The 10,509-nt window shown below is 34.9% G+C and overlaps 1 protein-coding gene across 2 annotated transcripts in view; it reads left to right on the top strand.

The window, feature by feature from the left end:
* Window positions 1–10,509, top strand: part of LOC106874042 (FMRFamide receptor) — a 246,587-nt gene that overhangs the window by 204,246 nt on the left and 31,832 nt on the right. The window contains exon 3 of one of the 2 annotated variants that reach the window (XM_014921613.2): window positions 878–897. The exons of the other annotated variant lie outside the window; for it this stretch is intronic. The gene's annotated coding sequence lies outside the window, so the exon portion shown is untranslated. The remainder of the gene's footprint in view (window positions 1–877; window positions 898–10,509) is intronic. 2 annotated transcript variants of the gene reach the window in all.

Genomic DNA, 10,509 nt, shown 5'->3' with positions numbered 1-10,509 from the left:
CTGGGGGTGGTTTGTGTTCCCACCAGTTTTTATCCAGGTTTTTGCATATTACCCAGTGAATATATTGTGCAGCTCTATCATGCCTGTTGAGATACTCTGTAGGCATTATTATTATTATTATTATTATTATTATTATTATTATTATTATTATTATTATTATTATTATTTTATTTTTTTAATTTTTGATTTTTATTATTATTATTATTGCCTTTGCAAAGCTTCTAACGCTGGAGATGTATTACAGTGTTAGCTGTCCACTACCAGTGAACTAAAGTAACACATCTTATTTTTCGAGCACCTTCCGGAGTATTCGCGCGGTTCCAAGCAGTGCTGTTTTCTGCAAGTGCTCCACCCTTATTGCAGCCCCTATTTGTTCCATGTACTTCCCGAGATTTTTGCTCCGCCAATTATTGTTACTACTGCTACTTTTTCATCGACCACAGCATCTTAACTTCCCAAGCTAACCTGTCATATCTCTCGACCTTTCTTTCTTCCTTATTGCTCACCTCGTTGTCAGCTGGGCATGCTATATCTATGATCCAGCATAGTTTGTTTTCGTTCTCAATTAAGACTATGTCCAGTTTCCTAATCTCCATCTCATGGTCGCACTGAATCATAAAATCCCTAGGATCTTTGCATTTCCATTTTCGACGATGCCTTTAGGTTTGTGGTCGACTTTCTGTGGGAGATCTACCGGGCATTTTATTTTAATCTCTTTCAGTCATTTGCCTATATCTTTGCTTACTGTTCCCAAATGCACCAAGTATTATAGGCACGACTTTTACTGTTCGCATACTCCAAATTCTTCCTATTTTAAATTTCAAGGGATTTTATTTTTTTGTTTTTCTTCTTCTTTCCTTGCGATCCTGGAATCAAGCAAGCATGATGGGTCAGTAAGTAAGTAACTTTACTTTATTATTATTATTATTATTATTATTATTATTATTATTATTATTATTATTATTAAGGAAGCGAACTGGCATAACTGTTAGCGCGCCAGTCTTTACGTTTTGATTTCAAATTCCGCCGACGTTGACTTTGCCTTTCATTCTTTCGGAGTCGATAAAATAAGTACCAGTTGAGCGCTGGAGTCCATGTAATAGACTTACCCAAACTTGCTGGCCTTGTGCAAAAATTTGAAACTCTTCTTCATCTTCTTCTTCTTCTTCGTCTCCTTCTTCTTCTTCGTCGTCTTCTTAGTAGTAGTAGTGGTAGTAATATTTTTATTCACTTAACTGGTGTCATCTATGTCTTTGTCACATCGCAGTTCCATCCCGCAGCTTAGAGACGCAACACTTTCCTCAAAACACGAACTCTGCTAAGTATTACTGCCATCTGAATACTTCATAAAAAGTTTGGTATTTGCTGCTTTTGATGCCAGAATAGTGCACGTTTTGAGATGGGTCCAAGTACACCGATCACAATAGGTACCACACGCAATTTTGAAGCTCTCTGGTTTCTTTACACTACCGATCCTAAATTTTAGTACTTTTCAACTTTCTCTTCTGTCTCAGCAATATTTTTGTCTGCAGATACTGATACACCAATGCATGTCCATTCCCTGGACTCCTTCCGTGGAAGAGTGATGTCTGGTGGGTTATTATCTAATCAGGTTCCCTTCATTTAGTCTAGACCTATGTAACTTTTAAATTCTTCTAGTATATTCAGAAGCAATTTTCTTCTCCATCTTGGTGTTCAGCATTTGAATTAGTTACAAAACACCAGATACTTGTAACGCTCTTCGTTCATTCTCTTATTCATTCATCATCTGGAAGTTGTTCTCCACTGCTGTCTTCTTTGTATCCTTTTCTTAGTTCAATATCATAATGCCATCTGGATGTCTTGAGAAAAGATTCGTGCACGCTGAATAAGGAAATGCATTTGACCATTGCTAGCTCTGTAAAACTTTAAATCATCCATAAATATCAGATGATTGATTGGTCTCATGTTTTTCTATATTTCGTAACAAGCTCCCATTTTTTCAGAACGATGGAGAACAGTAATATACAAACAATAAATAGTTAGGGTATAACCGAATCTCCTGGAAAGATCGCTCTCTTGATATCAACTTGTCCAATCTCTCTCCCATCTGTACATTTTATTGCGTTGTGTCGTTCTGTACATTGTTCGATCATTTTGGATACACTTACTGATTAATAATGAAAGCATTATCATAATTTTTATTAATGAAGTGATCTACCAGAATCGTTAACATGTTGGACAAAGAGCTTAGCTGTATTTCCCCAGAATCTCTACAGTATGAGGCCAAATTCCACCAAGGGCAACTTTGCTTATCGTACTTGATGGTTCGATAACTAAGTTATTGAAATCTATGTTATTGACTTGCACCGTCTCCTTAAAATAGCTGGCCTTCTATGAGAATAAGAATTATCATTATGTTTGTTACAGTTGGGTTGTCAGAATAATAAGAGCGCTGAACAAGATACCTTACAGTAATTTATTACTGCTCTTGTACATTTTAATTTCAAATCCAATCAACTATATGGTATCCGCGTGGCTCTGATATCGACATATCCCTTCCCTCAAAATTGTTCGTCCTGAGCTTAAATTAGGAACCATTGTCGTTATAATGAGTAAGGCGGTGAGCTGGCATAACCGTTAGCACATCGATCAAAATGCTTAGCAGCATTTTGTCCGTCTTTATATTCTGAGTTCAAATTCCTCAGCAGCCGACTTTGCCTTTCATCCTTTCGAGGTCGATAAATTAAGTAATATTTGAACACTGACATCGATGTAATCGACTAACCCCCTTCTCTGAAATAATTTGACCTTCTACCTAAATTGGAAACCATTAGTATTATCATGTGTAAGGCGGCGAATTGACAGAATCGTTAGCGCGTCGGACAAAATGCTTAGCAGCATTTCTTCCGTCTCTTTAGGTTCTAAGTTTGAATACCGCTGAGATCAACTTTGCTTGCCTTTCATCGTTTCGTGGTCGTTAGACGCAAGTACCCGTTGAGTACTGGAAGTGGGGGCAGAGTGAAGGTAAACGACATACTCACTGCCTTTAAAACTTGTCGGCCTTGTGTCAAGATTAGGAAGAATCATCAATATTATCTCGCTAGTCATATTCATCACCATCATCCTTATAAGAACAACGATTTTCTTTTAATAAATCAAATGTTTTAAAGAAACTATTAAGCTCCCACTACTATGCTATCAATATCTTTAAAATGTTTTACTATATAAAAATTATAGTTGTAAGACGAAACAGATAATATTTCAGGGAATGACTGCAAATCTTCCAATGACATTAAATCTCAAACTTTGAGCATCTAATTCGATATCTCAATACGTAGCCAAGTGAATAGGTAACACGCTTTTCGAAATACTGACTAAAAATAAGATATTTCTGTGTACTTCAACAAAGATATTTTTTATTTGCTTTTAGCTTTTAATGAATGCTATGAAAACTTCCGTACATGATTCTAACGACAAAAATTGAATTACTGGTATTAATGTGTTAAGACTCCATCTCAAAGAATATGTTTTTGAAACGTTATTTGATTATCTGAATAGAATTTACTCCGAACTGAATCATTTGACGTGTTATACAGAATATGAAACAATTATCGGGCAACTAGTACAGGAAGATATTCGCATTTATAGATGAGATGACCAGATTTTTTTTTAGAAAAACATTTGTATTTCTAACAATATTCGTAGTCTACACACACACACAAATATGACGCATTTTTAAGTATAGTTAACACATCTATCTATCTATCTATCTATCTTTAATTGCTCTTACATTATTCATGCACCGATTTGTGAAACATACAAAGATACGTATTTGGTGATTTAAAGAGTTTTTATATATTGATATTACGTTTACGAATATTAAATCTTATGAAAATTTATAGTTTTAGTTTAACGTTTCGCTTATATGAATAAATTACCTGACAAATGGAATATTTTTGCATATCCTGCTACTACTACAGTCAACCTAGCTTGAGTGTTACCTCTCTTCAGACAAATTGCACTCATTCATCTATCATTTTCATATTGCTAAAGTTGTTCTCCTTCCCCAAGGACCTGCTTAACCTCTCATCTCCAAGAAGGCCATAATACTAAGATACCCATTAAGTTCAAAATTTTGGTGTTTGTAAAACCGGAAAATATCAATGAATGACACATGCGTAGACCATTACACCAGATCAATTTATTTTGAAATACAATAGTATAAAATAGTAGAGATGCTTAATTCATTATTTCGCTTATACTTGATTATAACAATACTCTATCTTCCTTTATACCTTCTCTTGTTCACCTTACACAGTCACTGCTGTTGTTCTTTAGAACAAAAGATTTGTGTCTCACTCTTTCTTTCTCTCTCTCTGAGTGGCTGTGTGGTAAGTAGAACAAAAGCCTTGTGAGTGGATTTGGTAGACGGAAACTGAAAGAAGCCAGTTGTATATATGTATATATATATGTATATATATATATATGTATATGTGTGTATATGTTTGTGTCTGTGTTTGTCCCCCCACCAACATCGCTTGATAACCGATGCTGGTGTGTTTACGTGCCCGTAACTTAGCGGTTCTGCAAAAAAGACCGATAGAATAAGTACTAGGCTTCCAAAGAATAAGTCCTGGGGTCGATTTGCTCGACTAAAGGCGGTGCTCTAGCATGGCCGCAGTCAAATGACTAAAACAAGTAAAAGAGTAAAAGAAGTATATAAACAATATAAACAATATTGTGATAAATATTTCAAGGTCAAATTTATATTTATAATGTTTCGTCGCTCGCTTTGCAGACAAATACATATGTATGTATATGACGGAAACTTTAGCGAGAAAACGTTATTTTATTTGCTTCTTACAGTACATATTCCTATGATCCTTCCTATTGAATAATTGCTGCTGATACAGATATTTAGTTTTCTTGAATTATCATTTTTTCTGTATCATAATTTACATTAAATTCGCTTCAAATTTACAACGATAAAAGATGCATACGCAGTACTACGTGTACCTCTAAGGAGTATTCAGCTGTGTTGTAACACTTCAAGTTTTGTTAATTATAGTAAAAGTCCATGTTTGACTTCGGGTTGGCATTCAACCAACAATCCCATATCGAAGTATTTCCAGCTGTGATAATCGCAATGTGTTTTTCCCGGACGGCATTAATCAGTTGGCACTTCATTTTAAAAGAGAATGGAGTGCAATTGGAGGAAAATGTTTCGTATAGTTTTAACAGCTTGGAAGATTTCACAGAACTCTCCTCATTGATAGAAAGAAATATTGGTATTCTTAGGCAGTATCAAGAAGCCTTGATCAAACACAAGTGGTTAAAACACTAGAATTTTGAATCACGTGCAATTTTGTATGCTGGTGAAGGTGTCTCTTCTATACAAAAAAATCTAATTATACTATACATGATTAGAATACCAAGTATATCATACAGTCACAACTAGTTGGACCAATTTGATATTAAAATATAGACAGGTGTTTGATGGTTTCACTCCCTTTATCTGTGCCGTGTTCAAGTTTAAGAAGCATGAAGCACCATCACGACTCCATCCATTTAACTGAAAATTGATATTAGGCAAAAAAAAAAAAAAACATTCAATAAAGAAATGAAGAAAATTTTTTTGGTATAATCTTTCGCCATGGTCGCTATCCAATAGCCAAATGATGGAAGAATGACAATCAGGAATTTCCAGAATCAATGTATGATTTATCGTTACATAAAATGTAAAGTAACAGAATATAATAATAAAATGAAACCATACGAAACTTCATACATTTTATTGTGTGTAGACAAAACTGAGAAGCAATATGAAGTATTATTATAGTGAAAACCATAAAAGACATTTTATATTCAGCATCCGAATCTGCCTTGACTCCCACTGTGTCATTGTTCAAGCACTATATATCGAGAAACTCGGTGAACTGCTGGTAAGTGCTGCATTTCGTAATGAAATCCAAAACTGTCGTGAAACGAGATTTTAACCGCATCAGTATGTTAGTTGGCATGATAAAATTTCTGTCACTCAATCAATTACTCTATTTGTTCATTACATTCATTCTCGGTGCCTCTAAATTAAGAGAAGTATCTTTCTTACGCCCGCACACACAAATGCACACACATACGCGCACTATCTCTCTATCTCTATTTCATTATTGTGTCCAATGTAATGCACGGGTATATGATGTAAATGCGTTTGCATATATATAATGCATGTATGCAAGTATAGCTTCTCGCACGAGTTAGAGTTTATTTGCGCCAGCCACCTGCATGGTGATATGATGGCAAAGAAAATATTTTTTAATAAAAAGTAAATGGTCTTTCCTCCGCTGATATTCGCACAACCATTGACCTTTTAGATTTTAAGATCTTCGCAATTTACATTGTTTCAGATATCGTTATAACCAGTAATGTATGAATTATTGAATTACAGTCTTCCTCCATCAACTGATTTTTTACCAAATTTTGATCCAGTTGGACTGGTACATATATGTCGCTCCAAAAGGGGCGGGTGTAAATTTGAAAGTTTGTTTGAGAACCACCTCATCAAATGTTAGATTTTATCTATATATTTCTTACTACATCGATACTAAATAAGTAACTGACATCCACAACAAAGCATACATACATTTTGCAGCCCCATTCATCTATGTCAGGTCGACTGCATTTTAATTTGGTTGATGTTTTATTCTTCAATTTCGCCGGTACTCTTTTGATCCATCAAACTTCATATGTTCATCTTTATTATTATTTTTCACACATTATCTCAGATTGCTCTGGTTACTGCCTCAGGCCTCCTCGGAATGTACTATCAAGGGAATATTAATCTACAGCTGGATGTGATGTAGATAATATCTTCGGCTTTGGCTTTGTGTAGTTTATATTTTTTGTCAACTGATTAATTTTCTATTTTGTGTAAAAGGCACTTAAATGTCTAGGATACTGTTTTATGTTTCTTGGCTTGCTACATTCATGTAATTTACTGCTAGTCCATTTATTATATCGTATTCTAGTTGAGAAAGAAGCTTTCTTTTGAACGGGTTATCTTTTAGAGGTCACTGATTTTTGTCTGTTACATGTCATCCCAAATCAGTTGTAGAGAGCCAAAGAACTTTAGACTTTTATCTGTTCATTCATCCAAGTGAATTTTCATTGACCACTGAAACATACGTTAGCTACAGAATACTTCTCGTTTTAGCGATATTACTATTTTGACTTAATGTACGTTAAAGTACATTGTCTTGAAGTCTGTTTTCTTTTGTATTTGTTTATCAAACAGTGTTTCAGTTAGTGCACAGAGTAAAGCAGTTACACTAAGATAGTACATACGGCTTACATACCTGTTTTCTGAAGACGTAATTCCTCTGCGTATAGAGGTTATACTTCTGATCCGAACGAAGGAAGCGTATAGTTTTCAGCAATGATGGTTCCACCTATTTACTGATTACTTATATTCAATGTTGAATAGACGATGATATTCTTTATAAATTCGACGAATCTTAGTTGCGATTAAATATAATGTTCTTCGAACTTTGATACATATTTAATTTTGGATTGTTTTCATTCTATTATTATATTAAAACATAGTTGCTGTGCAGCATGGAAAGATTGTTCCTTAGATACTCATATGCAATTGGTGATATATATAGTTACATATCCATGCATCTAAGTATATATATATATATATATATATATATATATAGGAAACACAACCCCACTATTTACTGACTTATATATATATATATATATATATATAGCATATATACATATATACGTACGCACACACATTTATATGTATATGTGTGTGTGTCTGTGCGTCTACATAGTAATTTTTTAATGCTTGATTTTGATAGGCAGAGTTGCCTCCTTCTTCCTGGCAAATGTAATTTGCTGACACAGATGCATTACATATAATTCTAAGAATTTGTAATTTAGTAGTTGCTCATTATCTCCATGTAACCGATTCATAGATATTTCTATTTTTTATATTGAATTGAAACACGATTTGATAAAATTAAAGAAAACTAAACTCGAAATGTGAATATCTTTGAATTGAAAAAAAACTACTGGAATTTATCATAATATTTTCGCACCCTGTATTTGTCGACTCCAGTTACAACCGACCCTCCACATTAGAAATCTTCATGTTATTTAGCTATTAGCGGGCAGTGAAGTGGCAGGATGGTTTTACACGCTAGCCAAAATTCCACGCGGCATTTTTCCGGTTTTACGTTCAACGTTCAAATTCCGTCGACATCGACTCTACCTTTCATCCTTTCCTGTACTATAAAATAAAGTACCAATCGAGAGTAAGGATCAATGTAATCGACTAGCCCCTCCCACCAACATTTTAGGCCATGTGCTTATCTAACTATTTAATTTAAGTGATTGAATACAGTCGCGGACTTCTCTACAGAGACCTTCTTTACATTTATCCCAAAAAAAAAATTGCTTATATTTCTAGAAAAAAAGAAATGTTATTCATTATCCAAAAGGATGAATATACCGATTTTGCTAACTTCTCACCGTGTATAGATATGTAGACGCAGATATGGCTATTTTAACTAGTATGCGTCGCAATCATATGGATTCGATTCAATCTCACTGCGCTACACCTTACGCAAGTGACTTCTATAGCCCTGCACCGATAAATAAATTTTGAGGGAATTAAGAAGACGGAAAGTTTGTGCAATTTCATTGTATGCTTGTATGTATGCATACATACACACACATACATACATGCATACATAATGCATATATATATATATATATATATATGTGTGTGTGTGTGTGTGTGTGTGTGTACGTATGTGTGTGTGTGTATATATATATTTGTGTGTGCGTGTAAACATGATAGATCGGTAGCAACTAAATCTTTTTCTATTTTCTCTCCCTGTTTATTTCTGTGTTCGTTTCTGCCGAAGAGCGTACGCTCGAAACGTAAAAGACTTTCTCACTTCCCAAGAGTTAAGCTAATACATCTGTTTGTTGTTTCACACCCATCTTCATCTTTTTTTTTTTGTAAATTGTCACTATATGTATGTATATGTTGGCTTTGTGCTTGTATTCCTACTGCATGGCAACTGGTGTTGGTTTGTTTTCGTGCCCCTAACTTAAGGTTTGTCGAAAAAAGTTAGTAGAACAAGTAGTAGGCTTAAAATAAGTACTAAGAATACATGTTCCACTAACTTTGCAAGGAATTGCTCCAGCATAGCCGCAGTTCAACGACTGAAACAAGTAAGAGTAATGTTTGTGTGTATGTATGTATATATAGAGATAAATACGTGTGTATATATTATATATACCTTTGTATTTGAACGTGTATATAAATATGTATGTGAATGTGTGTGTATGTACATGCGCGCGCGTGTATATGTGTTTGTGCGTGCGTGAATGTGTCTGTGAAAGGAAGTGCGTTTCCATACTATTGTGTATTTAAATAAGCCAAATATTTGTATGTATGTTATTGTTGTAAATTCGACAAGATGCGGTGAACGTCTAAGCCCTATAAACGAACACGGGAAGTTGGGCCATCAGCCAGGCCTTTCGCGATGCCTTTAAAGCCAAGAACTTTTCAGCACTCCATCGGATGCATATATACACACACACACACATATATATATATGTATATATGTGTGTGTATGTGTGTGCGTATTCTTTTTTCTATACTTCCATTTGTTTCAGTCATTTGACTGCGGCCATGCTGAAGCGCCACCTTTTACTCGAGCAAATCGAACCCACGTCCCTAGAGCAGTGGAAGAATGTTATTTTCTCGGACGAGTCATCCTTACTTCCGACCACTGGCCGAGTATACGTGTGGAGACAGCCAAAAGAAGCATTTGACCTAGAATGTCTTCTTCCAACTGTTAAAAACTGAGGAGGATCTGTGATGATCTGCGGGGCTATATCTTGGAAAGCAACCAGCCCAATGGTTTCCCTTCATGGCAGAATTAGTCAAGACTATGTAAGCATTTTATTTGATCGAATTCATCCTATGGTTGCACAACTGTTTTCGGAGGGAAACGCAATCTTTCAGGGTGATAATGCACTAATTTACACAGCTAAAGTTGTAACTGAATGGCACCATGAGCATTCTAGTGAAGTTGAACACCTATCTGGCCATCATAGTCCCCAGATTTCAATATTATCGAACATTTATGGTGCGTTTGAGAAAAACAAGTAAGGAATCGATATCCTACGCCATCATCACTACAAGAACTGGAGACTGTTTTAGCTGAAGAATGGACAGATATTCCTTTGGAAACAATTAAAACTTTGTACGAGTCCATACCTCGTAGAATTCAAACTGTAATTATTGCCAAATGCACTCCTACTCCATATTGAAATAAATTTGTTTGAAATTTTAAGGTATTTCATTATTTTGTCCAACCCCTGTTTATATATTTGAACATTTTGTCCTTAATTCGTTTCCGCTGTTAAAGAAATTAGATTTGGCGGTAAGGATATGGAACATTTCTTCGAGGCAAATATTGATATATGTATATATAATTATAT

Source organism: Octopus bimaculoides, chromosome 6 (assembly GCF_001194135.2).
Source record: "Octopus bimaculoides isolate UCB-OBI-ISO-001 chromosome 6, ASM119413v2, whole genome shotgun sequence".
Classification (NCBI taxonomy): domain Eukaryota; kingdom Metazoa; phylum Mollusca; class Cephalopoda; order Octopoda; family Octopodidae; genus Octopus; species Octopus bimaculoides.
Note: the sequence above shows the minus strand (reverse complement) of the source record. Positions and strands in the feature narration are given on the sequence as shown.